The 20,594-nt window shown below is 41.9% G+C and overlaps 101 pseudogenes; all 101 read left to right on the forward strand.

Moving 5' to 3' along the window:
* Positions 1-7: 7 nt before the first annotated feature.
* LOC142683537 (5S ribosomal RNA) lies at positions 8-126 on the forward strand (annotated as a pseudogene).
* A 67-nt stretch (positions 127-193) lies between these two features.
* LOC142738426 (5S ribosomal RNA) lies at positions 194-312 on the forward strand (annotated as a pseudogene).
* A 67-nt stretch (positions 313-379) lies between these two features.
* On the forward strand, positions 380-498 carry LOC142713394 (5S ribosomal RNA; annotated as a pseudogene).
* Positions 499-565: 67 nt separating this feature from the next.
* On the forward strand, positions 566-684 carry LOC142737832 (5S ribosomal RNA; annotated as a pseudogene).
* Positions 685-751: 67 nt separating this feature from the next.
* Positions 752-870, forward strand: LOC142737761 (5S ribosomal RNA; annotated as a pseudogene).
* Positions 871-937: 67 nt separating this feature from the next.
* On the forward strand, positions 938-1,056 carry LOC142735520 (5S ribosomal RNA; annotated as a pseudogene).
* A 67-nt stretch (positions 1,057-1,123) lies between these two features.
* On the forward strand, positions 1,124-1,242 carry LOC142706019 (5S ribosomal RNA; annotated as a pseudogene).
* Positions 1,243-1,309: 67 nt separating this feature from the next.
* Positions 1,310-1,428, forward strand: LOC142736975 (5S ribosomal RNA; annotated as a pseudogene).
* Positions 1,429-1,495: 67 nt separating this feature from the next.
* Positions 1,496-1,614, forward strand: LOC142728644 (5S ribosomal RNA; annotated as a pseudogene).
* Positions 1,615-1,873: 259 nt separating this feature from the next.
* Positions 1,874-1,992, forward strand: LOC142736669 (5S ribosomal RNA; annotated as a pseudogene).
* A 68-nt stretch (positions 1,993-2,060) lies between these two features.
* LOC142737637 (5S ribosomal RNA) lies at positions 2,061-2,179 on the forward strand (annotated as a pseudogene).
* Positions 2,180-2,246: 67 nt separating this feature from the next.
* Positions 2,247-2,365, forward strand: LOC142735827 (5S ribosomal RNA; annotated as a pseudogene).
* Positions 2,366-2,431: 66 nt separating this feature from the next.
* Positions 2,432-2,550, forward strand: LOC142728115 (5S ribosomal RNA; annotated as a pseudogene).
* Positions 2,551-2,617: 67 nt separating this feature from the next.
* LOC142736883 (5S ribosomal RNA) lies at positions 2,618-2,736 on the forward strand (annotated as a pseudogene).
* A 67-nt stretch (positions 2,737-2,803) lies between these two features.
* Positions 2,804-2,922, forward strand: LOC142685727 (5S ribosomal RNA; annotated as a pseudogene).
* Positions 2,923-2,989: 67 nt separating this feature from the next.
* Positions 2,990-3,108, forward strand: LOC142728126 (5S ribosomal RNA; annotated as a pseudogene).
* A 67-nt stretch (positions 3,109-3,175) lies between these two features.
* LOC142725467 (5S ribosomal RNA) lies at positions 3,176-3,294 on the forward strand (annotated as a pseudogene).
* A 67-nt stretch (positions 3,295-3,361) lies between these two features.
* LOC142732445 (5S ribosomal RNA) lies at positions 3,362-3,480 on the forward strand (annotated as a pseudogene).
* A 67-nt stretch (positions 3,481-3,547) lies between these two features.
* LOC142716449 (5S ribosomal RNA) lies at positions 3,548-3,666 on the forward strand (annotated as a pseudogene).
* A 67-nt stretch (positions 3,667-3,733) lies between these two features.
* On the forward strand, positions 3,734-3,852 carry LOC142715895 (5S ribosomal RNA; annotated as a pseudogene).
* Positions 3,853-4,104: 252 nt separating this feature from the next.
* Positions 4,105-4,223, forward strand: LOC142682218 (5S ribosomal RNA; annotated as a pseudogene).
* Positions 4,224-4,290: 67 nt separating this feature from the next.
* LOC142737935 (5S ribosomal RNA) lies at positions 4,291-4,409 on the forward strand (annotated as a pseudogene).
* Positions 4,410-4,476: 67 nt separating this feature from the next.
* LOC142710330 (5S ribosomal RNA) lies at positions 4,477-4,595 on the forward strand (annotated as a pseudogene).
* Positions 4,596-4,662: 67 nt separating this feature from the next.
* LOC142672411 (5S ribosomal RNA) lies at positions 4,663-4,781 on the forward strand (annotated as a pseudogene).
* A 67-nt stretch (positions 4,782-4,848) lies between these two features.
* LOC142734651 (5S ribosomal RNA) lies at positions 4,849-4,967 on the forward strand (annotated as a pseudogene).
* Positions 4,968-5,034: 67 nt separating this feature from the next.
* On the forward strand, positions 5,035-5,153 carry LOC142691439 (5S ribosomal RNA; annotated as a pseudogene).
* Positions 5,154-5,220: 67 nt separating this feature from the next.
* On the forward strand, positions 5,221-5,339 carry LOC142738290 (5S ribosomal RNA; annotated as a pseudogene).
* A 67-nt stretch (positions 5,340-5,406) lies between these two features.
* LOC142735881 (5S ribosomal RNA) lies at positions 5,407-5,525 on the forward strand (annotated as a pseudogene).
* A 67-nt stretch (positions 5,526-5,592) lies between these two features.
* LOC142737511 (5S ribosomal RNA) lies at positions 5,593-5,711 on the forward strand (annotated as a pseudogene).
* A 67-nt stretch (positions 5,712-5,778) lies between these two features.
* Positions 5,779-5,897, forward strand: LOC142706174 (5S ribosomal RNA; annotated as a pseudogene).
* A 67-nt stretch (positions 5,898-5,964) lies between these two features.
* LOC142736670 (5S ribosomal RNA) lies at positions 5,965-6,083 on the forward strand (annotated as a pseudogene).
* A 67-nt stretch (positions 6,084-6,150) lies between these two features.
* Positions 6,151-6,269, forward strand: LOC142737328 (5S ribosomal RNA; annotated as a pseudogene).
* A 253-nt stretch (positions 6,270-6,522) lies between these two features.
* On the forward strand, positions 6,523-6,641 carry LOC142737388 (5S ribosomal RNA; annotated as a pseudogene).
* Positions 6,642-6,708: 67 nt separating this feature from the next.
* LOC142722709 (5S ribosomal RNA) lies at positions 6,709-6,827 on the forward strand (annotated as a pseudogene).
* Positions 6,828-7,080: 253 nt separating this feature from the next.
* Positions 7,081-7,199, forward strand: LOC142670600 (5S ribosomal RNA; annotated as a pseudogene).
* Positions 7,200-7,266: 67 nt separating this feature from the next.
* Positions 7,267-7,385, forward strand: LOC142677038 (5S ribosomal RNA; annotated as a pseudogene).
* A 67-nt stretch (positions 7,386-7,452) lies between these two features.
* Positions 7,453-7,571, forward strand: LOC142737242 (5S ribosomal RNA; annotated as a pseudogene).
* A 67-nt stretch (positions 7,572-7,638) lies between these two features.
* On the forward strand, positions 7,639-7,757 carry LOC142715593 (5S ribosomal RNA; annotated as a pseudogene).
* Positions 7,758-7,824: 67 nt separating this feature from the next.
* LOC142682229 (5S ribosomal RNA) lies at positions 7,825-7,943 on the forward strand (annotated as a pseudogene).
* A 67-nt stretch (positions 7,944-8,010) lies between these two features.
* On the forward strand, positions 8,011-8,129 carry LOC142692576 (5S ribosomal RNA; annotated as a pseudogene).
* Positions 8,130-8,196: 67 nt separating this feature from the next.
* LOC142668987 (5S ribosomal RNA) lies at positions 8,197-8,315 on the forward strand (annotated as a pseudogene).
* A 67-nt stretch (positions 8,316-8,382) lies between these two features.
* On the forward strand, positions 8,383-8,501 carry LOC142736333 (5S ribosomal RNA; annotated as a pseudogene).
* A 67-nt stretch (positions 8,502-8,568) lies between these two features.
* LOC142697978 (5S ribosomal RNA) lies at positions 8,569-8,687 on the forward strand (annotated as a pseudogene).
* Positions 8,688-8,754: 67 nt separating this feature from the next.
* On the forward strand, positions 8,755-8,873 carry LOC142736671 (5S ribosomal RNA; annotated as a pseudogene).
* Positions 8,874-8,940: 67 nt separating this feature from the next.
* On the forward strand, positions 8,941-9,059 carry LOC142738027 (5S ribosomal RNA; annotated as a pseudogene).
* Positions 9,060-9,126: 67 nt separating this feature from the next.
* LOC142686576 (5S ribosomal RNA) lies at positions 9,127-9,245 on the forward strand (annotated as a pseudogene).
* Positions 9,246-9,312: 67 nt separating this feature from the next.
* LOC142736672 (5S ribosomal RNA) lies at positions 9,313-9,431 on the forward strand (annotated as a pseudogene).
* Positions 9,432-9,498: 67 nt separating this feature from the next.
* LOC142676196 (5S ribosomal RNA) lies at positions 9,499-9,617 on the forward strand (annotated as a pseudogene).
* A 67-nt stretch (positions 9,618-9,684) lies between these two features.
* On the forward strand, positions 9,685-9,803 carry LOC142713852 (5S ribosomal RNA; annotated as a pseudogene).
* Positions 9,804-9,870: 67 nt separating this feature from the next.
* LOC142677315 (5S ribosomal RNA) lies at positions 9,871-9,989 on the forward strand (annotated as a pseudogene).
* Positions 9,990-10,056: 67 nt separating this feature from the next.
* Positions 10,057-10,175, forward strand: LOC142713875 (5S ribosomal RNA; annotated as a pseudogene).
* Positions 10,176-10,614: 439 nt separating this feature from the next.
* LOC142665504 (5S ribosomal RNA) lies at positions 10,615-10,733 on the forward strand (annotated as a pseudogene).
* A 67-nt stretch (positions 10,734-10,800) lies between these two features.
* Positions 10,801-10,919, forward strand: LOC142681915 (5S ribosomal RNA; annotated as a pseudogene).
* A 67-nt stretch (positions 10,920-10,986) lies between these two features.
* Positions 10,987-11,105, forward strand: LOC142728137 (5S ribosomal RNA; annotated as a pseudogene).
* A 67-nt stretch (positions 11,106-11,172) lies between these two features.
* On the forward strand, positions 11,173-11,291 carry LOC142736410 (5S ribosomal RNA; annotated as a pseudogene).
* A 67-nt stretch (positions 11,292-11,358) lies between these two features.
* On the forward strand, positions 11,359-11,477 carry LOC142738145 (5S ribosomal RNA; annotated as a pseudogene).
* A 253-nt stretch (positions 11,478-11,730) lies between these two features.
* Positions 11,731-11,849, forward strand: LOC142735618 (5S ribosomal RNA; annotated as a pseudogene).
* Positions 11,850-11,916: 67 nt separating this feature from the next.
* On the forward strand, positions 11,917-12,035 carry LOC142692433 (5S ribosomal RNA; annotated as a pseudogene).
* A 67-nt stretch (positions 12,036-12,102) lies between these two features.
* LOC142670500 (5S ribosomal RNA) lies at positions 12,103-12,221 on the forward strand (annotated as a pseudogene).
* Positions 12,222-12,288: 67 nt separating this feature from the next.
* LOC142681412 (5S ribosomal RNA) lies at positions 12,289-12,407 on the forward strand (annotated as a pseudogene).
* Positions 12,408-12,474: 67 nt separating this feature from the next.
* LOC142736171 (5S ribosomal RNA) lies at positions 12,475-12,593 on the forward strand (annotated as a pseudogene).
* A 67-nt stretch (positions 12,594-12,660) lies between these two features.
* LOC142737498 (5S ribosomal RNA) lies at positions 12,661-12,779 on the forward strand (annotated as a pseudogene).
* Positions 12,780-12,846: 67 nt separating this feature from the next.
* On the forward strand, positions 12,847-12,965 carry LOC142736146 (5S ribosomal RNA; annotated as a pseudogene).
* A 67-nt stretch (positions 12,966-13,032) lies between these two features.
* LOC142724532 (5S ribosomal RNA) lies at positions 13,033-13,151 on the forward strand (annotated as a pseudogene).
* Positions 13,152-13,404: 253 nt separating this feature from the next.
* On the forward strand, positions 13,405-13,523 carry LOC142697063 (5S ribosomal RNA; annotated as a pseudogene).
* Positions 13,524-13,590: 67 nt separating this feature from the next.
* Positions 13,591-13,709, forward strand: LOC142737532 (5S ribosomal RNA; annotated as a pseudogene).
* Positions 13,710-13,776: 67 nt separating this feature from the next.
* On the forward strand, positions 13,777-13,895 carry LOC142724864 (5S ribosomal RNA; annotated as a pseudogene).
* A 67-nt stretch (positions 13,896-13,962) lies between these two features.
* On the forward strand, positions 13,963-14,081 carry LOC142716460 (5S ribosomal RNA; annotated as a pseudogene).
* A 67-nt stretch (positions 14,082-14,148) lies between these two features.
* Positions 14,149-14,267, forward strand: LOC142737310 (5S ribosomal RNA; annotated as a pseudogene).
* Positions 14,268-14,334: 67 nt separating this feature from the next.
* LOC142682240 (5S ribosomal RNA) lies at positions 14,335-14,453 on the forward strand (annotated as a pseudogene).
* A 67-nt stretch (positions 14,454-14,520) lies between these two features.
* Positions 14,521-14,639, forward strand: LOC142713886 (5S ribosomal RNA; annotated as a pseudogene).
* A 67-nt stretch (positions 14,640-14,706) lies between these two features.
* On the forward strand, positions 14,707-14,825 carry LOC142716469 (5S ribosomal RNA; annotated as a pseudogene).
* Positions 14,826-14,892: 67 nt separating this feature from the next.
* LOC142737138 (5S ribosomal RNA) lies at positions 14,893-15,011 on the forward strand (annotated as a pseudogene).
* A 67-nt stretch (positions 15,012-15,078) lies between these two features.
* On the forward strand, positions 15,079-15,197 carry LOC142725129 (5S ribosomal RNA; annotated as a pseudogene).
* A 67-nt stretch (positions 15,198-15,264) lies between these two features.
* LOC142736957 (5S ribosomal RNA) lies at positions 15,265-15,383 on the forward strand (annotated as a pseudogene).
* A 67-nt stretch (positions 15,384-15,450) lies between these two features.
* LOC142737096 (5S ribosomal RNA) lies at positions 15,451-15,569 on the forward strand (annotated as a pseudogene).
* Positions 15,570-15,636: 67 nt separating this feature from the next.
* On the forward strand, positions 15,637-15,755 carry LOC142713897 (5S ribosomal RNA; annotated as a pseudogene).
* A 67-nt stretch (positions 15,756-15,822) lies between these two features.
* On the forward strand, positions 15,823-15,941 carry LOC142691185 (5S ribosomal RNA; annotated as a pseudogene).
* A 67-nt stretch (positions 15,942-16,008) lies between these two features.
* Positions 16,009-16,127, forward strand: LOC142682306 (5S ribosomal RNA; annotated as a pseudogene).
* A 67-nt stretch (positions 16,128-16,194) lies between these two features.
* Positions 16,195-16,313, forward strand: LOC142736812 (5S ribosomal RNA; annotated as a pseudogene).
* Positions 16,314-16,380: 67 nt separating this feature from the next.
* LOC142735817 (5S ribosomal RNA) lies at positions 16,381-16,499 on the forward strand (annotated as a pseudogene).
* A 67-nt stretch (positions 16,500-16,566) lies between these two features.
* LOC142723463 (5S ribosomal RNA) lies at positions 16,567-16,685 on the forward strand (annotated as a pseudogene).
* A 67-nt stretch (positions 16,686-16,752) lies between these two features.
* Positions 16,753-16,871, forward strand: LOC142691196 (5S ribosomal RNA; annotated as a pseudogene).
* A 67-nt stretch (positions 16,872-16,938) lies between these two features.
* LOC142682317 (5S ribosomal RNA) lies at positions 16,939-17,057 on the forward strand (annotated as a pseudogene).
* A 67-nt stretch (positions 17,058-17,124) lies between these two features.
* On the forward strand, positions 17,125-17,243 carry LOC142738484 (5S ribosomal RNA; annotated as a pseudogene).
* A 67-nt stretch (positions 17,244-17,310) lies between these two features.
* On the forward strand, positions 17,311-17,429 carry LOC142665635 (5S ribosomal RNA; annotated as a pseudogene).
* A 67-nt stretch (positions 17,430-17,496) lies between these two features.
* On the forward strand, positions 17,497-17,615 carry LOC142730018 (5S ribosomal RNA; annotated as a pseudogene).
* Positions 17,616-17,682: 67 nt separating this feature from the next.
* LOC142732456 (5S ribosomal RNA) lies at positions 17,683-17,801 on the forward strand (annotated as a pseudogene).
* A 67-nt stretch (positions 17,802-17,868) lies between these two features.
* Positions 17,869-17,987, forward strand: LOC142682328 (5S ribosomal RNA; annotated as a pseudogene).
* Positions 17,988-18,054: 67 nt separating this feature from the next.
* Positions 18,055-18,173, forward strand: LOC142738485 (5S ribosomal RNA; annotated as a pseudogene).
* A 67-nt stretch (positions 18,174-18,240) lies between these two features.
* On the forward strand, positions 18,241-18,359 carry LOC142665648 (5S ribosomal RNA; annotated as a pseudogene).
* A 67-nt stretch (positions 18,360-18,426) lies between these two features.
* On the forward strand, positions 18,427-18,545 carry LOC142713908 (5S ribosomal RNA; annotated as a pseudogene).
* Positions 18,546-18,612: 67 nt separating this feature from the next.
* Positions 18,613-18,731, forward strand: LOC142728870 (5S ribosomal RNA; annotated as a pseudogene).
* A 67-nt stretch (positions 18,732-18,798) lies between these two features.
* On the forward strand, positions 18,799-18,917 carry LOC142671484 (5S ribosomal RNA; annotated as a pseudogene).
* A 67-nt stretch (positions 18,918-18,984) lies between these two features.
* Positions 18,985-19,103, forward strand: LOC142678075 (5S ribosomal RNA; annotated as a pseudogene).
* Positions 19,104-19,170: 67 nt separating this feature from the next.
* LOC142665769 (5S ribosomal RNA) lies at positions 19,171-19,289 on the forward strand (annotated as a pseudogene).
* A 67-nt stretch (positions 19,290-19,356) lies between these two features.
* Positions 19,357-19,475, forward strand: LOC142699642 (5S ribosomal RNA; annotated as a pseudogene).
* Positions 19,476-19,542: 67 nt separating this feature from the next.
* LOC142692212 (5S ribosomal RNA) lies at positions 19,543-19,661 on the forward strand (annotated as a pseudogene).
* Positions 19,662-19,728: 67 nt separating this feature from the next.
* LOC142731654 (5S ribosomal RNA) lies at positions 19,729-19,847 on the forward strand (annotated as a pseudogene).
* A 67-nt stretch (positions 19,848-19,914) lies between these two features.
* On the forward strand, positions 19,915-20,033 carry LOC142665976 (5S ribosomal RNA; annotated as a pseudogene).
* A 253-nt stretch (positions 20,034-20,286) lies between these two features.
* On the forward strand, positions 20,287-20,405 carry LOC142710496 (5S ribosomal RNA; annotated as a pseudogene).
* Positions 20,406-20,594: the final 189 nt, after the last annotated feature.

Consider the following 20,594-nt stretch of genomic DNA (forward strand, 5'->3'; position numbering starts at 1 on the left):
ATTTAACGTCAATGGCCATTCTAAGCTGAATGTGCCTGCTCTCGTCAGATCGCAGAAGTTACACATCTTAAGGCCTCGCTAGTACCAGTGTGGGAGACTGTCTGGGAATCCGTGGTGCGGTTGAATTTTTATTATGTCGTTTAGATTTTGTTTCACAATCGATTAAAAAGGACTATGGATTAAAGCATTTAATGTCAATGGCCATCCTAAGCTGAATGTCCCTGCTCTCGTCAGATCGCAGAAGTTACACAGCTTAAGGCCTCGCTAGTACCAGTGTGGGAGACTGTCTGTGAATCCGTGGTGCGGTTGACTTTTTATTATGTTGTTTAGATTTTGTTTCACAATAGATTAAATAGGACTATGGATTAAGGCTTTTAATGTCAATGGCCATTCTAAGCTGAATGTACCTGCTCTCGTCAGATCGCAGAAGTTACACAGCTTAAGGCCTCGCTAGTACCAGTGTGGGAGACTGTCTGGGAATCCGTGGTGCGGTTGACTTTTTATTATGTTGTTTAGATTTTGTTTCACAATAGATTAAATAGGACTATGGATTAAAGCTTTTAATGGCAATGGACATTCTAAGCTGAATGTGCCTGCTCTCGTCAGATCGCAGAAGTTACACAGCTTAAGGCCTCGTTAGTACCAGTGTGGGAGACTGTCTGGGAATCCGTGGTGCGGTTGTCTTTGTATTATGTCGTTTAGATTTTGTTTCACAATCGATTAAAAAGGACTATGGATTAAAGCATTTAATGTCAATGGCCATTCTAAGCTGAATGTGCCTGCTCTCGTCAGATCGCAGAAGTTACACAGCTTAAGGCCTCGCTATTACCAGTGTGGGAGACTGTCTGGGAATCCGTGGTGCGGTTGACTTTTTATTATGTTGTTTAGATTTTGTTTCACAATAGATTAAATAGGACTATGGATTAAGGCTTTTAATGGCAATGGCCATTCTAAGCTGAATGTGCCTGCTCTCGTCAGATCGCAGAAGTTACACAGCTTAAGGCCTCGTTAGTACCAGTGTGGGAGACTGTCTGGGAATCCGTGGTGCGGTTGACTTTTTATTATGTCGTTTAGATTTTGTTTCACAATCGATTAAAAAGGACTATGGATTAAAGCATTTAATGTCAATGGTCATTCTAAGCTGAATGTGCCTGCTCTCGTTAGATCGCAGAAGTTACACAGCTTAACGCCTCGCTAGTACCAGTGTGGGAGACTGTCTGGGAATCCGTGGTGTGGTTGACTTTTTATTATGTCGTTTAGATTTTGTTTCACAATAGATTAAATAGGACTATGGATTAAAGCATTTAACGTCAATGGCCATTCTAAGCTGAATGTGCCTGCTCTCGTCAGATCGCAGAAGTTACACAGCTTAAGGCCTCCCTAGTACCAGTGTGGGAGACTGTCTGGGAATCCGTGGTGCGGTTGACTTTTTTTTATGTTGTTTAGATTTTGTTTCACAATAGATGAAATAGGACTATGGATTAAGGCTTTTAATGTCAATGGCCATTCTAAGCTGAATGTACCTGCTCTCGTCAGTTCGCAGAAGTTACACAGCTTAAGGCCTCGCTAGTACTAGTGTGGGAGACTGTCTGGGAATCCGTGGTGCGGTTGACTTTTTATTATGTCGTTTAGATTTTGTTTCACAATCGATTAAAAAGGACTATGGATTAAAGCATTTAATGTCAATGGCAATGGCAATTCTAAGCTGAATGTGCCTGCTCTCGTTAGATCGCAGAAGTTACACAGCTTAACGCCTCACTAGTACCAGTGTGGGAGACTGTCTGGGAATCCGTGGTGTGGTTGACTTTTTATTATGTCGTTAAGATTTAGTTTCACAATAGATTAAATAGGACTATGGATTAAAACATTTAACGTCAATGGCCATTCTAAGCTGAATGTGCCTGCTCTCGTCAGATCGCAGAAGTTACACAGCTTAAGGCCTCGCTAGTACCAGTGTGGGAGACTGTCTGGGAATCCGTGGTGCGGTTGAATTTTTATTATGTCGTTTAGATTTTGTTTCACAATCAATTAAAAAGGACTATGGATGAAAAGCATTTAATGTCAATGGCCATTCTAAGCTGAATGTGCCTGCTCTCGTCAGATCGCAGAAGTTACACAGCTTAAGGCCTTGCTAGTACCAGTGTGGGAGACTGTCTGGGAATCCGTGGTGCGGTTGCCTTTTTATTATGTCGTTTAGATTTTGTTTCACAATAGATTAAATAGGACTATGGATTAAAGCATTTAACGTCAATGGCCATTCTAAGCTGAATGTGCCTGCTCTCGTCAGAACGCAGAAGTTACACAGCTTAAGGCCTCGCTAGTACCAGTGTTGGAGACTGTCTGGGAATCCGTGGTGCGGTAGACTTTTTATTATGTCGTTTAGATTTTGTTTCACAATCGATTAAATAGGACTATGGATTAAGCATTTAATGTCAATGGCCATTCTAAGCTGAATGTCCCTGCTCTCGTCAGATCGCAGAAGTTACACAGCTTAAGGCCTCGCTAGTACCAGTGTGGGAGACTGTCTGGGAATCCGTGGTGCGGTTGACTTTTTATTAAGTTGTTTAGATTTTGTTTCACAATAGATTAAATAGGACTATGGATTAAGGCTTTTAATGGCAATGGCCATTCTAAGCTGAATGTGCCTGCTCTCGTCAGATCGCAGAAGTTACTCAGCTTAAGGCCTCGTTAGTACCAGTGTGGGAGACTGTCTGGGAATCCGTGGTGCGGTTGACTTTTTATTATGTCGTTTAGATTTTGTTTCACAATCGATTAAAAAGGACTATGAATTAAAGCATTTAATGTCAATGGCCATTCTAAGCTGAATGTCCCTGCTCTCGTCAGATCGCAGAAGTTACACAGCTTAAGGCCTCGCTAGTACCAGTGTGGGAGACTGTCTTGGAATCCGTGGTGCGGTTGAATTTTTATTATGTCGTTTAGATTTTGTTTCACAATCGATTAAAAAGGACTATGAATTAAAGCATTTAATGTCAATGGCCATTCTAAGCTGAATGTCCCTGCTCTCGTCAGATCGCAGAAGTTACACAGCTTAAGGCCTCGCTAGTACCAGTGTGGGAGACTGTCTGGGAATCCGTGGTGCGGTTGACTTTTTATTATGTCGTTTAGATTTTGTTTCACAATCGATTAAAAAGGACTATGGATTAAAGCATTTAATGTCAATGGCCATTCTAAGCTGGATGTGCCTGCTCTCGTCAGATCGCAGAAGTTACACAGCTTAGGGCCTCGCTAGTACCAGTGTGGGAGACTGTCTGGGAATCCGTGGTGCGGTTGACTTTTTATTATGTCGTTTAGATTTTGTTTCACAATCGATTAAAAAGGACTATGGATTAAAGCATTTAATGTCAATGGCCATTCTAAGCTTAATGTGCCTGCTCTCGTCAGATCGCAGAAGTTACACAGCTTAAGGCCTCGCTAGTACCAGTGTGGGAGACTGTCTGGGAATCCGTGGTGCGGTTGACTTTTTATTATGTCGTTTAGATTTTGTTTCACAATCGATTAAAAAGGACTATGGATTAAAGCATTTAATGTCAATGGCCATTCTAAGCTGAAAGTCCCTGCTCTCGTCAGATCGCAGAAGTTACACAGCTTAAGGCCTCGCTAGTACCAGTGTGGGAGACTGTCTGGGAATCCGTGGTGCGGTTGACTTTTTATTATGTTGTTTAGATTTTGTTTCACAATAGATTAAATAGGACTATGGATTAAGGCTTTTAATGTCAATGGCCATTCTAAGCTGAATGTGCCTGCTCTCGTCAGATCGCAGAAGTTACACAGCTTAAGGCCTCGCTAGTACCAGTGTGGGAGACTGTCTGGGAATCCGTGGTGCGATTGACTTTTTATTATGTCGTTTAGATTTTGTTTCACAATCGATTAAAAAGGACTATGGATAAAAGCATTTAATGTCAATGGCCATTCTAAGCTGAATGTGCCTGCTCTCGTCAGATCGCAGAAGTTACACAACTTAAGCCCTCGCTAGTACCAGTGTGGGAGACTGTCTGGGAATCCGTGTGGGGTTGACTTTTTATTATGTCGTTTAGATTTTGTTTCACAATCGATTAAAAAGGACTATGGATTAAAACATTTAATGTCAATGGCCATTCTAAGCTGGATGTGCCTGCTCTCGTTAGATCGCAGAAGTTACACAGCTTAACGCCTCGCTAGTACCAGTGTGGGAGACTGTCTGGGAATCCGTGGTGCGGTTGACTTTTTATTATGTCGTTTAGATTTTGTTTCACAATCGATTAAAAAGGACTATGGATTAAAGCATTTAATGTCAATGGCCATTCTAAGCTGAATGTCCCTGCTCTCGTTAGATCGCAGAAGTTACACAGCTTAAGGCCTCGCTAGTACCAGTGTGGGAGACTGTCTGGGAATCCGTGGTGCGGTTGCCTTTTTATTATGTCGTTTAGATTTTGTTTCACAATCGATTAAAAAGGACTATGGATTAAATCATTTAATTTCAATGGCTATTCTAAGATGAATGTCCCTGCTCTCGTCAGATCGCAGAAGTTACACAGCTTAAGGCCTCCCTAGTACCATGGTGGGAGACTGTCTGGGAATCCGTGGTGCGGTTGACTTTTTATTATGTCGTTTAGATTTTGTTTCACAATCGATTAAAAAGGACTATGGATTAAAGCATTTAATGTCAATGGCCATTCTAAGCTGAATGTGCCTGCTCTCGTCAGATCGCAGAAGTTACACAGCTTAAGGCCACGCTAGTACCAGTGTGGGAGACTGTCTGGGAATCCGTGGTGAGGTTGCCTTTTTATTATGTCGTTTAGATTTTTTTTCACAATAGATTAAATAGGACTATGGATTAAAGCATTTAATGTCAATGGCCATTCTAAGCTGAATGTGCCTGCTCTCGTCAGAACGCAGAAGTTACACAGTTTAAGGCCTCGCTAGTACCAGTGTGGGAGACTGTCTGGGAATCTGTGGTGCGGTTGACTTTTTATTATGTCGTTTAGATTTTGTTTCACAATCGATTAAAAAGGACTATGGATTAAAACATTTAATGTCAATGGCCATTCTAAGCTGGATGTACCTGCTCTCGTTAGATCGCAGAAGTTACACAGCTTAACGCCTCGCTAGTACCAGTGTGGGAGACTGTCGGGGAATCCGTGGTGCGGTTGACTTTTTATTATGTCGTTTAGATTTTGTTTCACAATCGATTAAAAAGGACTATGGATTAAAGCATTTAATGTCAATGGCCATTCTAAGCTGAATGTCCCTGCTCTTGTCAGATCGCAGAAGTTACACAGCTTAAGGCCTCGCTAGTACCAGTGTGGGAGACTGTCTGGGAATCCGTGGTGCGGTTGACTTTTTATTATGTCGTTTAGATTTTGTTTCACAATCGATTAAAAAGGACTATGGATTAAAGCATTTAATGTCAATGGCCATTCTAAGCTGAATGTGCCTGCTCTCGTCAGGTCGCAGAAGTTACACAGCTTAAGGCCTCGCTAGTACCAGTGTGGGAGACTGTCTGGGAATCCGTGGTGCGGTTGACTTTTTATTATGTTGTTTAGATTTTGTTTCACAATAGATTAAATAGGACTATGGATTAAGGCTTTTGATGTCAATGGCCATTCTAAGCTGAATGTGCCTGCTCTCGTCAGATCGCAGAATTTACACAGCTTAAGGCCTCGCTAGTACCAGTGTGGGAGACTGTCTGGGAATCCGTGGTGCGGTTGATTTTTTATTATGTCGTTTAGATTTTGTTTCACAATCGATTAAAAAGGACTATGGATTAAAGCATTTGATGTCAATGGCCATTCTAAACTGAATGTGCCTGCTCTCGTTAGATCGCAGAAGTTACGCAGCTTAACGCCTCGCTAGTACCAGTGTGGGAGACTGTCTGGGAGTCCGTGGTGCGGTTGACTTTTTATTATGTCGTTTAGATTTTGTTTCACAATAGATTAAATAGGACTATGTATTAAAGCATTTAACGTCAATGGCCATTCTAAGCTGAATGTGCCTGCTCTCGTCAGATCGCAGAAGTTACACAGCTTAAGGCCTCGCTAGTACCAGTGTGGGAGACTGTCTGGGAATCCGTGGTGCGGTTGAATTTTTATTAAGTCGTTTAGATTTTGTTTCACAATCGATTAAAAAGGACTATGGATTAAAGCATTTAATGTCAATGGCCATTCTAAGCTGAAAGTCCCTGCTCTCGTCAGATCGCAGAAGTTACACAGCTTAAGGCCTCGCTAGTACCAGTGTGGGAGACTGTCTGGAAATCCGTGGTGCGGTTGACTTTTTATTATGTTGTTTAGATTTTGTTTCACAATAGATTAAATAGGACTATGGATTAAGGCTTTTAATGTCAATGGCTATTCTAAGCTGGATGTGCCTGCTCTCGTTAGATCGCAGAAGTTACACAGCTTAATGCCTCGCTAGAACCAGTGTGGGAGACTGTCTGGGAATCCGTGGTGCGGTTGACTTTTTATTATGTCGTTTAGATTTTGTTTCACAATAGATTAAATAGGACTATGGATTAAAGCATTTTACGTCAATGGCCATTCTAAGCTGAATGTGCCTGCTCTCGTCAGATCGCAGAAGTTACACAGCTTAAGGCCTCGCTAGTACCAGTGTGGGCGACTGTCTGGGAATCCGTGGTGCAGTTGAATTTTTATTATGTCGTTTAGATTTTGTTTCACAATCGATTAAAAAGGACTATGGATTAAAGCATTTAATGTCAATGGCCATTCTAAGCTGAATGTGCCTGCTCTCGTCAGATCGCAGAAGTTACACAGCTTAAGGCCTCGCTAGTACCAGTGTGGGAGACTGTCTGGGAATGCGTGGTGCGGTTGACTTTTTATTATGTCGTTTAGATTTTGTTTCACAATCGATTAAAAAGGACTATGGATTAAAGCATTTAATGTCAATGGCCATTCTAAGCTGAATGTGCCTGCTCTCGTCAGATCGCAGAAGTTACACAGCTTAAGGCCTTGCTAGTACCTGTGTGGGAGACTGTCTGGGAATCCGTGGTGCGTTTGACTTTTTATTATGTCGTTTAGATTTTGTTTCACAATCGATTAAAAATGACTATGGATTAAAGCATTTAATGTCAATGGCCCTTCTAAGCTGAATGTGCCTGCTTTCGTCAGATCGCAGAAGTTACACAGCTTAAGGCCTCGCTAGTACCAGTGTGGGAGACTGTCTGGGAATCCGTGGTGCGGTTGACTTTTTATTATGGCGTTTAGATTTTGTTTCACAATAGATTAAATAGGACTATGGATTAAAGCATTTAACGTCAATGGCCATGCTAAGCTGAATGTGCCTGTTCTCGTCAGAACGCAGAAGTTAGACAGCTTAAGGCCTCGCTAGTACCAGTGTGGTAGACTGTCTGGGAATCCGTGGTGCGGTTGAATTTTTATTATGTCGTTTAGATTTTGTTTCACAATCGATTAAAAAGGACTATGGATTAAAGCATTTAATGTCAATGGCCATTCTAAGCTGAATGTCCCTGCTCTCGTCAGATCGCAGACGTTACACAGCTTAAGGCCTCGCTAGTACCAGTGTGGGAGACTGTCTGGGAATCCGTGGTGCGGTTGACTTTTTATTATGTCGTTTAGATTTTGTTTCACAATCGATTAAAAAGGACTATGGATTAAAGCATTTAATGTCAATGGCCATTCTAAGCTGGATGTGCCTGCTCTCGTCAGATCGCAGAAGTTACACAGCTTAAGGCCTCGCTAGTACCAGTGTGGGAGACTGTCTGGGAATCCGTGGTGCGGTTGACTTTTTATTATGTCGTTTAGATTTTGTTTCACAATCGATTAAAAAGGACTATGGATTAAAACATTTAATGTCAATGGCCATTCTAAGCTGGATGTGCCTGCTCTCGTTAGATCGCAGAAGTTACACAGCTTAACGCCTCGCTAGTACCAGTGTGGGAGACTGTCTGGGAATCCGTGGTGCGGTTGACTTTTTATTATGTCGTTTAGATTTTGTTTCACAATCGATTAAAAAGGACTATGGATTAAAGCATTTAATGTCAATGGCCATTCTAAGCTGAATGTCCCTGCTGTCGTCAGATCGCAGAAGTTATACAGCTTAAGGCCTCGCTAGTACCAGTGTGGGAGACTGTCTGGGAATCCGTGGTGCGGTTGACTTTTTATTATGTCGTTTAGATTTTGTTTCACAATCGATTAAAAAGGACTATGGATTAAAGGATTTAATGTCAATGGCCATTCTAAGCTGAATGTGCCTGCTCTCGTCAGATCGCAGAAGTTACACAGCTTAAGGCCTCGCTAGTACCAGTGTGGGAGACTGTCTGTGAATCCGTGGTACGGTTGACTTTTTATTATGTTGTTTAGATTTTGTTTCACAATAGATTAAATAGGACTATGGATTAAGGCTTTTGATGTCAATGGCCATTCTAAGCTGAATGTGCCTGCTCTCGTCAGATCGCAGAAGTTACACAGCTTATGGCCTCGCTAGTACCAGTGTGGGAGACTGTCTGGGAATCCGTGGTGCGGTTGACTTTTTATTATGTCGTTTAGATTTTGTTTCACAATCGATTAAAAAGGACTATGGATTAAAGCATTGAATGTCAATGGCCATTCTAAGCTGAATGTGCCTGCTCTCGTTAGATCGCAGAAGTTACGCAGCTTAACGCCTCGCTAGTACCAGTGTGGGAGACTGTCTGGGAATCCGTGGTGCAGTTAACTTTTTATTATGTCGTTTAGATTTTGTTTCACAATAGATTAAATAGGACTATGGATTAAAGCATTTAACGTCAATGGCCATTCTAAGCTGAATGTGCCTGCTCTCGTCAGATCGCAGAAGTTACACAGCTTAAGGCCTCGCTAGTACCAGTGTGGGAGACTGTCTGGGAATCCGTGGTGCGGTTGAATTTTTATTATGTCGTTTAGATTTTGTTTCACAATCGATTAAAAAGGACTATGGATTAAAGCATTTAATGTCAATGGCCATTCTAAGATGAATGTCCCTGCTCTCGTCAGATCGCAGAAGTTACACAGCTTAAGGCCTCGCTAGTACCAGTGTGGGAGACTGTCTGGGAATCCGTGGTGCGGTTGACTTTTTATTATGTCGTTTAGATTTTGTTTCACAATCGATTAAAAAGGACTATGGATTAAAGCATTGAATGTCAATGGCCATTCTAAGCTGAATGTGCCTGCTCTCGTTAGATCGCAGAAGTTACGCAGCTTAACGCCTTGCTAGTACCAGTGTGGGAGACTGTCTGGGAATCCGTGGTGCAGTTGACTTTTTATTATGTCGTTTAGATTTTGTTTCACAATAGATTAAATAGGACTATGGATTAAAGCATTTAACGTCAATGGCCATTCTAAGCTGAATGTGCCTGCTCTCGTCAGATCGCAGAAGTTACACAGCTTAAGGCCTCGCTAGTACCAGTGTGGGAGACTGTCTGGGAATCCGTGGTGCGGTTGAATTTTTATTATGTCGTTTAGATTTTGTTTCACAATCGATTAAAAAGGACTATGGATTAAAGCATTTAATGTCAATGGCCATTCTAAGCTGAATGTCCCTGCTCTCGTCAGATCGCAGAAGTTACACAGCTTAATGCCTCGCTAGTACCAGTGTGGGAGACTGTCTGGGAATCCGTGGTGCGGTTGACTTTTTATTATGTTGTTTAGATTTTGTTTCACAATAGATTAAATAGGACTATGGATTAAGGCTTTTAATGTCAATGGCCATTCTAAGCTGAATGTGCCTGCTCTCGTCAGATCGCAGAAGTTACACAGCTTAAGGCCTCGCTAGTACCAGTGTGGGAGACTGTCTGGGAATCCGTGGTGCGGTTGACTTTTTATTATGTCGTTTAGATTTTGTTTCACAATCGATTAAAAAGGACTATGGATTAAAGCCTTTAATGTCAATGGCCATTCTAAGCTGGATGTGCCTGCTCTCGTTAGATCGCAGAAGTTACACAGCTTAACGCCTCGATAGTACCAGTGTGGGAGACTGTCTGGGAATCCGTGGTGCGGTTGACTTTTTATTATGTCGTTTAGATTTTGTTTCACAATAGATTAAATAGGACTATGGATTAAAGCATTTAACGTCAATGGCCATTCTAAGCTGAATGTGCCTGCTCTCGTCAGATCGCAGAAGTTACACAGCTTAAGGCCTCGCTAGTACCAGTGTGGGAGACTGTCTGGGAATCCGTGGTGCGGTTGACTTTTTATTATGTCGTTTAGATTTTGTTTCACAATCGATTAAAAAGGACTATGGATTAAAGCATTTAATGTCAATGGCCATTCTAAGCTGAAAGTCCCTGCTCTCGTCAGATCGCAGAAGTTACACAGCTTAATGCCTCGCTAGTACCAGTGTGGGAGACTGTCTGGGAATCCGTGGCGCGTTTGACTTTTTATTATGTTGTTTAGATTTTGTTTCACAATAGATTAAATAGGACTATGGATTAAAGCATTTAACATCAATGGCCATTCTAAGCTGAATGTGCCTGCTCTCGGCAGATCGCAGCAGATACACAGCTTAAGGCCTCGCTAGTACCAGTGTGGGAGACTGTCTGGGAATCCGTGGTGCGGTCTAATTTTTATTATGTCGTTTAGATTTTGTTTCACAATCGATTAAAAAGGACTATGGATTAAAGCATTTAATGTCAATGGCCATTCTAAGCTGAATGTCCCTGCTCTCGTCGGATCGCAGAAGTTACACAGCTTAAGGCCTCGCTTGTACCAGTGTGGGAGACTGTCTGGGAATCCGTGGTGCGGTTGACTTTTTATTATGTCGTTTAGATTTTGTTTCACAATCGATTAAAAAGGACTATGGATTAAAGCATTTAATGTCAATGGCCATTCTAAGCTGAATGTGCCTGCTCTCGTCAGATCGGAGAAGTTACACAGCTTAAGGCCTCGCTAGTACCAGTGTGGGAGACTGTCTGGGAATCCGTGGTGCGGTTGACTTTTTATTATGTCGTTTAGATTTTGTTTCACAATCGATTAAATAGGACTATGGATTAAAGCATTTAATGTCAATGGCCATTCTAAGCTGAATGTCCCTGCTCTCGTCAGATCGCAGAAGTTACACAGCTTAAGGCCTCGCTAGTACCAGTGTGGGAGACTGTCTGGGAATCCGTGGTGCGGTTGACTTTTTATTATGTCGTTTAGATTTTGTTTCACAATCGATTAAATAGGACTATGGATTAAAGCATTTAATGTCAATGGCCATTCTAAGCTGAATGTACCTGCTCTCGTCAGATCGCAGAAGTTACACAGCTTAAGGCCTTGCTAGTACCAGTGTGGTAGACTGTCTGGGAATCCGTGGTGCAGTTGACTTTTTATTATGTAGTTTAGATTTTGTTTCACAATCGATTAAAAAGGACTATGGATTAAAGCATTTAAAGTCAATGGCCATTCTAAGCTGAATGTGCCTGCTCTCGTCAGATCGCAGAAGTTACACAGCTTAAGGCCTCGCTAGTACCAGTGTGGGAGACTGTCTGGGAATCCAGGGTGCGGTTGACTTTTTATTATGTCGTTTAGATTTTGTTTCACAATAGATTAAATAGGACTATGGATTAAAGCATTTCACGTCAATGGCCATTCTAAGCTGAATGTGCCTGCTGTCGTCAGAACACAGAAGGTACACAGCTTAAAGCCTCGCTAGTACCAGTGTGGGAGACTGTCTGGGAATCCGTGGTGCGGTTGCATTTTTATTATGTCGTTTAGATTTTGTTTCACAATCGATTAAAAAGGACTATGGATTAAAGCATTTCATGGCAATTGCCATTCTAAGCTGAAAGTCCCTGCTCTCGTCAGATCGCAGAAGTTACACAGCTTAAGGCCTCGCTAGTACCAGTGTGGGAGACTGTCTGGGAATCCGTGGTGCGGTTGACTTTTTATTATGTTGTTTAGATTTTGTTTCACAATAGATTAAATAGGACTATGGATTAAGGCTTTTAATGTCAATGGCCATTCTAAGCTGAATGTGCCTGCTCTCGTCAGATCGCAGAAGTTACACAGCTTAAGGCTTCGCTAGTACCAGTGTGGGAGACTGTCTGGGAATCAGTGGTGCGGTTGAATTTTTATTATGTCGTTTAGATTTTGTTTCACAATCGATTAAAAAGGACTATGGATTAAAGCATTTAATGTCAATGGCCATTCTAAGCTGAATGTCCCTGCTCTCGTCAGATCGCAGAAGTTACACAGCTTAAGGCCTTGCTAGTACCAGTGAGGGAGACTGTCTGGGAATCCGTGGTGCGGTTGACTTTTTATTATGTTGTTTAGATTTTGTTTCACAATCGATTAAAAAGGACTATGGATTAAAGCATTTAATGTCAATGGCCATTCTAAGCTGAATGTGCCTGCTCTCGTTAGATCGCAGAAGTTACACAGCTTAACGCCTCGCTAGTACCAGTGTGGGAGACTGTCTGGGAATCCGTGGTGCGGTTGACTTTTTATTATGTCGTTTACATTTTGTTTCACAATAGATTAAATAGGACTATGGATTAAGGCTTTTAATGGCAATGGCCATTCTAAGCTGAATGTGCCTGCTCTCGTCAGATCGCAGAAGTTACACAGCTTAAGGCCTCGCTAGTACCAGTGTGGGAGACTGTCTGGGAATCCGTGGTGCGGTTGACTTTTTATTATGTCGTTTAGATTTTGTTTCACAATAGATTAAATAGGACTATGGATTAAAGCATTTAACGTCAATGGCCATTCTAAGCTGAATGTGCCTGCTCTCGTCAGATCGCAGAAGTTACACAGCTTAAGGCCTCGCTAGTACCATTGTGGGAGACTGTCTGGGAATCCGTGGTGCGGTTGAATTTTTATTATGTCGTTTAGATTTTGTTTCACAATCGATTAAAAAGGACTATGGATTAAAGCATTTAATGTCAATGGCCATTCTAAGCTGAATGTCCCTGCTCTCATCAGATCGCAGAAGTTACACAGCTTAAGGCCTCGCTAGTACCAGTGTGGGAGACTGTCTGAGAATCCGTGGTGCGGTTGACTTTTTATTATGTCAATTAGATTTTGTTTCACAATCGATTAAAAAGGACTATGGATTAAAGCATTTAATGTCAATGGCCATTCTAAGCTGAATGTGCCTGCTCTCGTCAGATCGCAGAAGTTACACAGCTTAAGGCCTCGCTAGTACCAGTGTGGGAGACTGTCTGGGAATCCGGGGTGCGGTTGACTTTTTATTATGTCGTTTAGATTTTGTTTCACAATAGATTAAATAGGACTATGGATTAAAGCATTTCACGTCAATGGCCATTCTAATCTGAATGTGCCTGCTCTCGTCAGAACGCAGAAGGTACACAGCTTAAAGCCTCGTTAGTACCAGTGTGGGAGACTGTCTGGGAATCCGTGGTGCGGTTGCATTTTTATTATGTCGTTTAGATTTTGTTTCACAATCGATTAAAAAGGACTATGGATTAAAGCATTTAATGGCAATTGCCATTCTAAGCTGAAAGTCCCTGCTCTCGTCAGATCGCAGAAGTTACACAGCTTAAGGGCTCGCTAGTACCAGTGTGGGAGACTGTCTGGGAATCCGTGGTGCGGTTGACTTTTTATTATGTTGTTTAGATTTTGTTTCACAATAGATTAAATAGGACTATGGATTAAGGCTTTTAATGTCAATGGCCATTCTAAGCTGAATGTGCCTGCTCTCGTCAGATCGCAGAAGTTACACAGCTTAAGGCCTCGCTAGTACCAGTGTGGGAGACTGTCTGGGAATCCGTGGTGCGGTTCACTTTTTATTATGTAGTTTAGATTTTGTTTCACAATAGATTAAATAGGACTATGGATTAAAGCATTTAACGTCAATGGCCATTCTAAGCTGTATGTGCCTGCTCTCGTCAGATCGCAGAAGTTACACAGCTTAAGGCCTCGCTAGTACCAGTGTGGGAGACTGTCTGGGAATCCGTGGTGCGGTTGACTTTTTATTATGTCGTTTAGATTTTGTTTCACAATCGATTAAAAAGGACTATGGATTAAAGCATTTAATGTCAATGGCCATTCTAAGCTGAAAGTCCCTGCTCTCGTCAGATCGCAGAAGTTACACAGCTTAAGGCCTCGCTAGTACCAGTGTGGGAGACTGTCTGGGAATCCGTGGTGCGGTTGACTTTTTATTATGTTGTTTAGATTATGTTTCACAATAGATTAAATAGGACTATGGATTAAGGCTTTTAATGTCAATGGCCATTCTAAGCTGAATGTGCCTGCTCTCGTCAGATCGCAGAAGTTACACAGCTTAAGGCCTCGCTAGTACCAGTGTGGGAGACTGTCTGGGAATCCATGGTGCGGTTGACTTCTTATTATGTCGTTTAGATTTTGTTTCACAATCGATTAAAAAGGACTATGGATTAAAGCATTTAATGTCAATGGCCATTCTAAGCTGGATGTGCCTGCTCTCGTTAGATCGCAGAAGTTACACAGCTTAACGCCTCGCTAGTACCAGTGTGGGAGACTGTCTGGGAATCCGTGGTGCGGTTGACTTTTTATTATGTCGTTTAGATTTTGTTTCACAATAGATTAAATAGGACTATGGATTAAAGCATTTAACGTCAATGGCCATTCTAAGCTGAATGTGCCTGCTCTCGTCAGATCGCAGAAGTTACACAGCTTAAGGCCTCGCTAGTACCAGTGTGGGAGACTGTCTGGGAATCCGTGGTGCGGTTGACTTTTTATTATGTCGTTTAGATTTTGTTTCACAATCGATTAAAAAGGACTATGGATTAAAGCATTTAATGTCAATGGCCATTCTAAGCTGAAAGTCCCTGCTCTCGTCAGATCGCAGAAGTTACACAGCTTAAGGCCTCGCTAGTACCAGTGTGGGAGACTGTCTGGGAATCCGTGGTGCGGTTGACTTTTTATTATGTTGTTTAGATTTTGTTTCACAATAGATTAAATAGGACTATGGATTAAGGCTTTTAATGTCAATGGCCATTCTAAGCTGAATGTGCCTGCTCTCGTCAGATCGCAGAAATTACACAGCTTAAGGCCTCGCTAGTACCAGTGTGGGAGACTGTCTGGGAATCCGTGGTGCGGTTGACTTTTTATTATGTCGTTTAGATTTTGTTTCACAATCGATTAAAAAGGACTATGGATTAAAGCATTTAATGTCAATGGCCATTCTAAGCTGGATGTGCCTGCTCTCGTTAGATCGCAGAAGTTACACAGCTTAAGGCCTCGCTAGTACCAGTGTGGGAGACTGTCTGGGAATCCGTGGTGCGGTTGACTTTTTATTATGTCGTTTAGATTTTGTTTCACAATAGATTAAATAGGACTATGGATTAAAGCATTTAACGTCAATGGCCATTCTAAGCTGAATGTGCCCGCTCTCGTCAGATCGCAGAAGTTACACAGCTTAAGGCCTCGCTAGTACCAGTGTGGGAGACTGTCTGGGAATCCGTGGTGCGGTTGACTTTTTATTATGTCGTTTAGATTTTGTTTCACAATCGATTAAAAAGGACTATGGATTAAAGCATTTAATGTCAATGGCCATTCTAAGATGAAAGTCCCTGCTCTCGTCAGATCGCAGAAGTTACACAGCTTAAGGCCTCGCTAGTACCAGTGTGGGAGACTGTCTGGGAATCCGTGGTGCGGTTGACTTTTTATTATGTTGTTTAGATTTTGTTTCACAATAGATTAAATAGGACTATGGATTAAGGCTTTTAATGTCAATGGCCATTCTAAGCTGAATGTGCCTGCTCTCGTCAGATCGCAGAAGTTACACAGCTTAAGGCCTCGCTAGTACCAGTGTGGGAGACTGTCTGGGAATCCGTGGTGCGGTTGACTTTTTATTATGTCGTTTCGATTTTGTTTCACAATCGATTAAAAAGGACTATGGATTAAAGCATTTAATGTCAATGGCCATTTTAAGCTGGCTGTGCCTGCTCTCGTTAGATCGCAGAAGTTACACAGCTTAACGCCTCGCTAGTACCAGTGTGGGAGACTGTCTGGGAATCCGTGGTGCGGTTGACTTTTTATTATGTCGTTTAGATTTTGTTTCACAATAGATTAAATAGGACTATGGATTAAAGCATTTAACGTCAATGGCCGTTCTAAGCTGAATGTGCCTGCTCTCGTCAGATCGCAGAAGTTACACAGCTTAAGGCCTCGCTAGTACCATTGTGGGAGACTGTCTGGGAATCCGTGGTGCGGTTGAATTTTTATTATGTCGTTTAGATTTTGTTTCACAATCGAATAAAAAGGACTATGGATTAAAGCATTTAATGTCAATGGCCATTCTAAGCTGAATGTCCCTGCTCTCATCAGATCGCAGAAATTACACAGCTTAAGGCCTCGCTAGTACCAGTATGGGAGACTGTCTGAGAATCCGTGGTGCGGTTGACGTTTTATTATGTAGTTTAGATTTTGTTTCACAATCGATTAAAAAGGACTATGGATTAAAGCATTTAATGTCAATGGCCATTCTAAGCTGAATGTGCCTGCTCTCGTCAGATCGCAGAAGTTACACAGCTTAAGGCCTCGCTAGTACCAGTGTGGGAGACTGTCTGGGAATCAGTGGTGCGGTTGACTTTTTATTATGTCGTTTAGATTTTGTTTCACAATCGATTAAAAAGGACTATGGATTAAAGCATTTAATGTCAATGGCCATTCTAAGCTGAATGTGCCTGCTCTCGTCAGATCGCAGAAGTTACACAGCTTAAGGCCTCACTAGTACCAGTGTGGGAGACTGTCTGGGAATCCGTGGTGCGGTTGACTTTTTATTATGTCGTTTAGATTTTGTTTCACAATAGATTAAATAGGACTATGGATTAAAGCATTTAATGTCAATGGCCATTTTAAGCTGGCTGTGCCTGCTCTCGTTAGATCGCAGAAGTTACACAGCTTAACGCCTCGCTAGTACCAGTGTGGGAGACTGTCTGGGAATCCGTGGTGCGGTTGACTTTTTATTATGTCGTTTAGATTTTGTTTCACAATAGATTAAATAGGACTATGGATTAAAGCATTTAATGTCAATGGCCGTTCTAAGCTGAATGTGCCTGCTCTCGTCAGATCGCAGAAGTTACACAGCTTAAGGCCTCGCTAGTACCATTGTGGGAGACTGTCTGGGAATCCGTGGTGCGGTTGAATTTTTATAATGTCGTTTAGATTTTGTTTCACAATCGAATAAAAAGGACTATGGATTAAAGCATTTAATGTCAATGGCCATTCTAAGCTGAATGTCCCTGCTTTCATCAGATCGCAGAAGTTACACAGCTTAAGGCCTCGCTAGTACCAGTATGGGAGACTGTCTGAGAATCCGTGGTGCGGTTGACTTTTTATTATGTAGTTTAGATTTTGTTTCACAATCGATTAAAAAGGACTATGGATTAAAGCATTTAATATCAATGGCCATTCTAAGCTGAATGTGCCTGCTCTCGTCAGATCGCAGAAGTTACACAGCTTAAGGCCTCGCTAGTACCAGTGTGGGAGACTGTCTGGGAATCAGTGGTGCGGTTGACTTTTTATTATGTCGTTTAGATTTTGTTTCACAATCGATTAAAAAGGACTATGGATTAAAGCATTTAATGTTAATGGCCATTCTAAGCTGAATGTGCCTGCTCTCGTCAGATCGCAGAAGTTACACAGCTTAAGGCCTCGCTAGTACCAGTGTGGGAGACTGTCTGGGAATCCGTGGTGCGGTTGACTTTTTATTATGTCGTTTAGATTTTGTTTCACAATAGATTAAATAGGACTATGGATTAAAGCATTTAACGTCAATGGCCATTCTAAACTGAATGTGCCTGCTCTCGTCAGAACGCAGAAGTTACACAGCTTAAGGCCTCGCTAGTACCAGTGTGGGAGACTGTCTGGGAATCCGTGGTGCGGTTGACTTTTTATTATGTCGTTTAGATTTTGTTTCACAATAGATTAAATAGGACTATGGATTAAAGCATTTAATGTCAATGGCCGTTCTAAGCTGAATGTGCCTGCTCTCGTCAGATCGCAGAAGTTACACAGCTTAAGGCCTCGCTAGTACCATTGTGGGAGACTGTCTGGGAATCCGTGGTGCGGTTGAATTTTTATTATGTCGTTTAGATTTTGTTTCACAATCGAATAAAAAGGACTATGGATTAAAGCATTTAATGTCAATGGCCATTCTAAGCTGAATGTCCCTGCTTTCATCAGATCGCAGAAGTTACACAGCTTAAGGCCTCGCTAGTACCAGTATGGGAGACTGTCTGAGAATCCGTGGTGCGGTTGACTTTTTATTATGTAGTTTAGATTTTGTTTCACAATCGATTAAAAAGGACTATGGATTAAAGCATTTAATATCAATGGCCATTCTAAGCTGAATGTGCCTGCTCTCGTCAGATCGCAGAAGTTACACAGCTTAAGGCCTCGCTAGTACCAGTGTGGGAGACTGTCTGGGAATCAGTGGTGCGGTTGACTTTTTATTATGTCGTTTAGATTTTGTTTCACAATCGATTAAAAAGGACTATGGATTAAAGCATTTAATGTCAATGGCCATTCTAAGCTGAATGTGCCTGCTCTCGTCAGATCGCAGAAGTTACACAGCTTAAGGCCTCGCTAGTACCAGTGTGGGAGACTGTCTGGGAATCCGTGGTGCGGTTGACTTTTTATTATGTCGTTTAGATTTTGTTTCACAATAGATTAAATAGGACTATGGATTAAAGCATTTAACGTCAATGGCCATTCTAAGCTGAATGTGCCTGCTCTCGTCAGAACGCAGAAGTTACACAGCTTAAGGCCTCGCTAGTACCAGTGTGGGAGACTGTCTGGGAATCCGTGGTGCGGTTGACTTTTTATTATGTCGTTTAGATTTTGTTTCACAATCGATTAAAAAGGACTATGGATTAAAGCATTTAATGTCAATGGCCATTCTAAGCTGAATGTGCCTTCTCTCATCAGATCGCAGAAGTTACACAGCTTAAGGCCTCGCTAGTACCAGTGTGGGAGACTGTCTGGGAATCCGGGGTGCGGTTGACTTTTTATTATGTCGTTTAGATTTTGTTTCACAATCGATTAAAAAGGACTATGGATTAAAGCGTTTAATGTCAATGGCCATTCTAAGCTGAATGTGACTGCTTTCGTCAGATCGCAGAAGTTACACAGCTTAAGGCCTCGCTAGTACCAGTGTGGGAGACTGTCTGGGAATCCGTGGTGCGGTTGACTTCTTATTATGTCGTTTAGATTTTGTTTCACAATAGATTAAATAGGACTATGGATTAAAGCATTTAACGTCAATGGCCATTCTAAGCTGAATGTGCCTGCTCTCGTCAGATCGCAGAAGTTACACAGCTTAAGGCCTCGCTTGTACGAGTGTGGGAGACTGTCTGGGAATCCGTGGTGCGGTTGACTTTTTATTATGTTGTTTAGATTTTGTTTCACAATAGATTAAATAGGACTATGGATTAAGGCTTTTAATGTCAATGGCCATTCTAAGCTGAATGTGCCTGCTCTCGTCAGATCGCAGAAGTTACACAGCTTAACGTCTCGCTAGTACCAGTGTGGGAGACTGTCTGGGAATCCGTGGTGCGGTTGACTTTATATTATGTCGTTTAGATTTTGTTTCACAATAGATTAAATAGGACTATGGATTAAAGCATTTAACGTCAATGGCCATTCTAAGCTGAATGTGCCTGCTCTCGTCAGATAGCAGAAGTTACACAGCTTAAGGCCTCGCTAGTACCAGTGTGGGAGACTGTCTGGGAATCCGTGGTGCACTTGACTTTTTATTATGTCGTTTAGATTTTGTTTCACAATCGATTAAAAAGGACTATGGATTAAAGAATTTAATGTCAATGGCCATTCTAAGCTGAATGTCCCTGCTCTCATCAGATCGCAGAAGTTACACAGCTTAAGGCCTTGCTAGTACCAGTGTGGGAGACTGTCTGGGAATCCGTGGTGCGGTTGACTTTTTATTATGTCTTTTAGATTTTGTTTCACAATAGATTAAATAGGACTATGGATTAAGGCTTTTAATGTCAATGGCCATTCTAAGCTGAGTGTGCCTGCTCTCGTCAGATCGCAGAAGTTACACAGCTTAAGGCCTCGCTAGTACCAGTGTGGGAGACTGTCTGTGAATCCGTGGTGCGGTTGACTTCTTATTATGTCGTTTAGATTTTGTTTCACAATCGATTAAAAAGGACTATGGATTAAAGCATTTAATGTCAATGGCCATTCTAAGCTGAATGTGCCTTCTCTCGTTAGATCGCAGAAGTTACGCAGCTTAACGCTTCGCTAGTACCAGTGTGGGAGACTGTCTGGGAATCCGTGGTGCGGTTGACTTTTTATTATGTCGTTTAGATTTTGTTTCACAATAGATTAAATAGGACTATGGATTAAAGCATTTAACGTCAATGGCCATTCTAAGCTGAATGTGCCTGCTCTCGTCAGATTGCAGAAGTTACACATCTTAAGGCCTCGCTAGTACCGGTGTGGGAGACTGTCTGTGAATCCGTGGTGCGGTTGACTTCTTATTATGTCGTTTAGATTTTGTTTCACAATCGATTAAAAAGGACTATGGATTAAAGCATTTAATGTCAATGGCCATTCTAAGCTGAATGTGCCTGCTCTCGTTAGGTCGCAGAAGTTACGTAGCTTAACGCCTCGCTAGTACCAATGTGGGAGACTGTCTGGGAATCCGTGGTGCGGTTGACTTTT

Source organism: Rhinoderma darwinii, chromosome 1 (genome assembly GCF_050947455.1).
Source record: "Rhinoderma darwinii isolate aRhiDar2 chromosome 1, aRhiDar2.hap1, whole genome shotgun sequence".
In the NCBI taxonomy this organism is placed as follows: domain Eukaryota; kingdom Metazoa; phylum Chordata; class Amphibia; order Anura; family Rhinodermatidae; genus Rhinoderma; species Rhinoderma darwinii.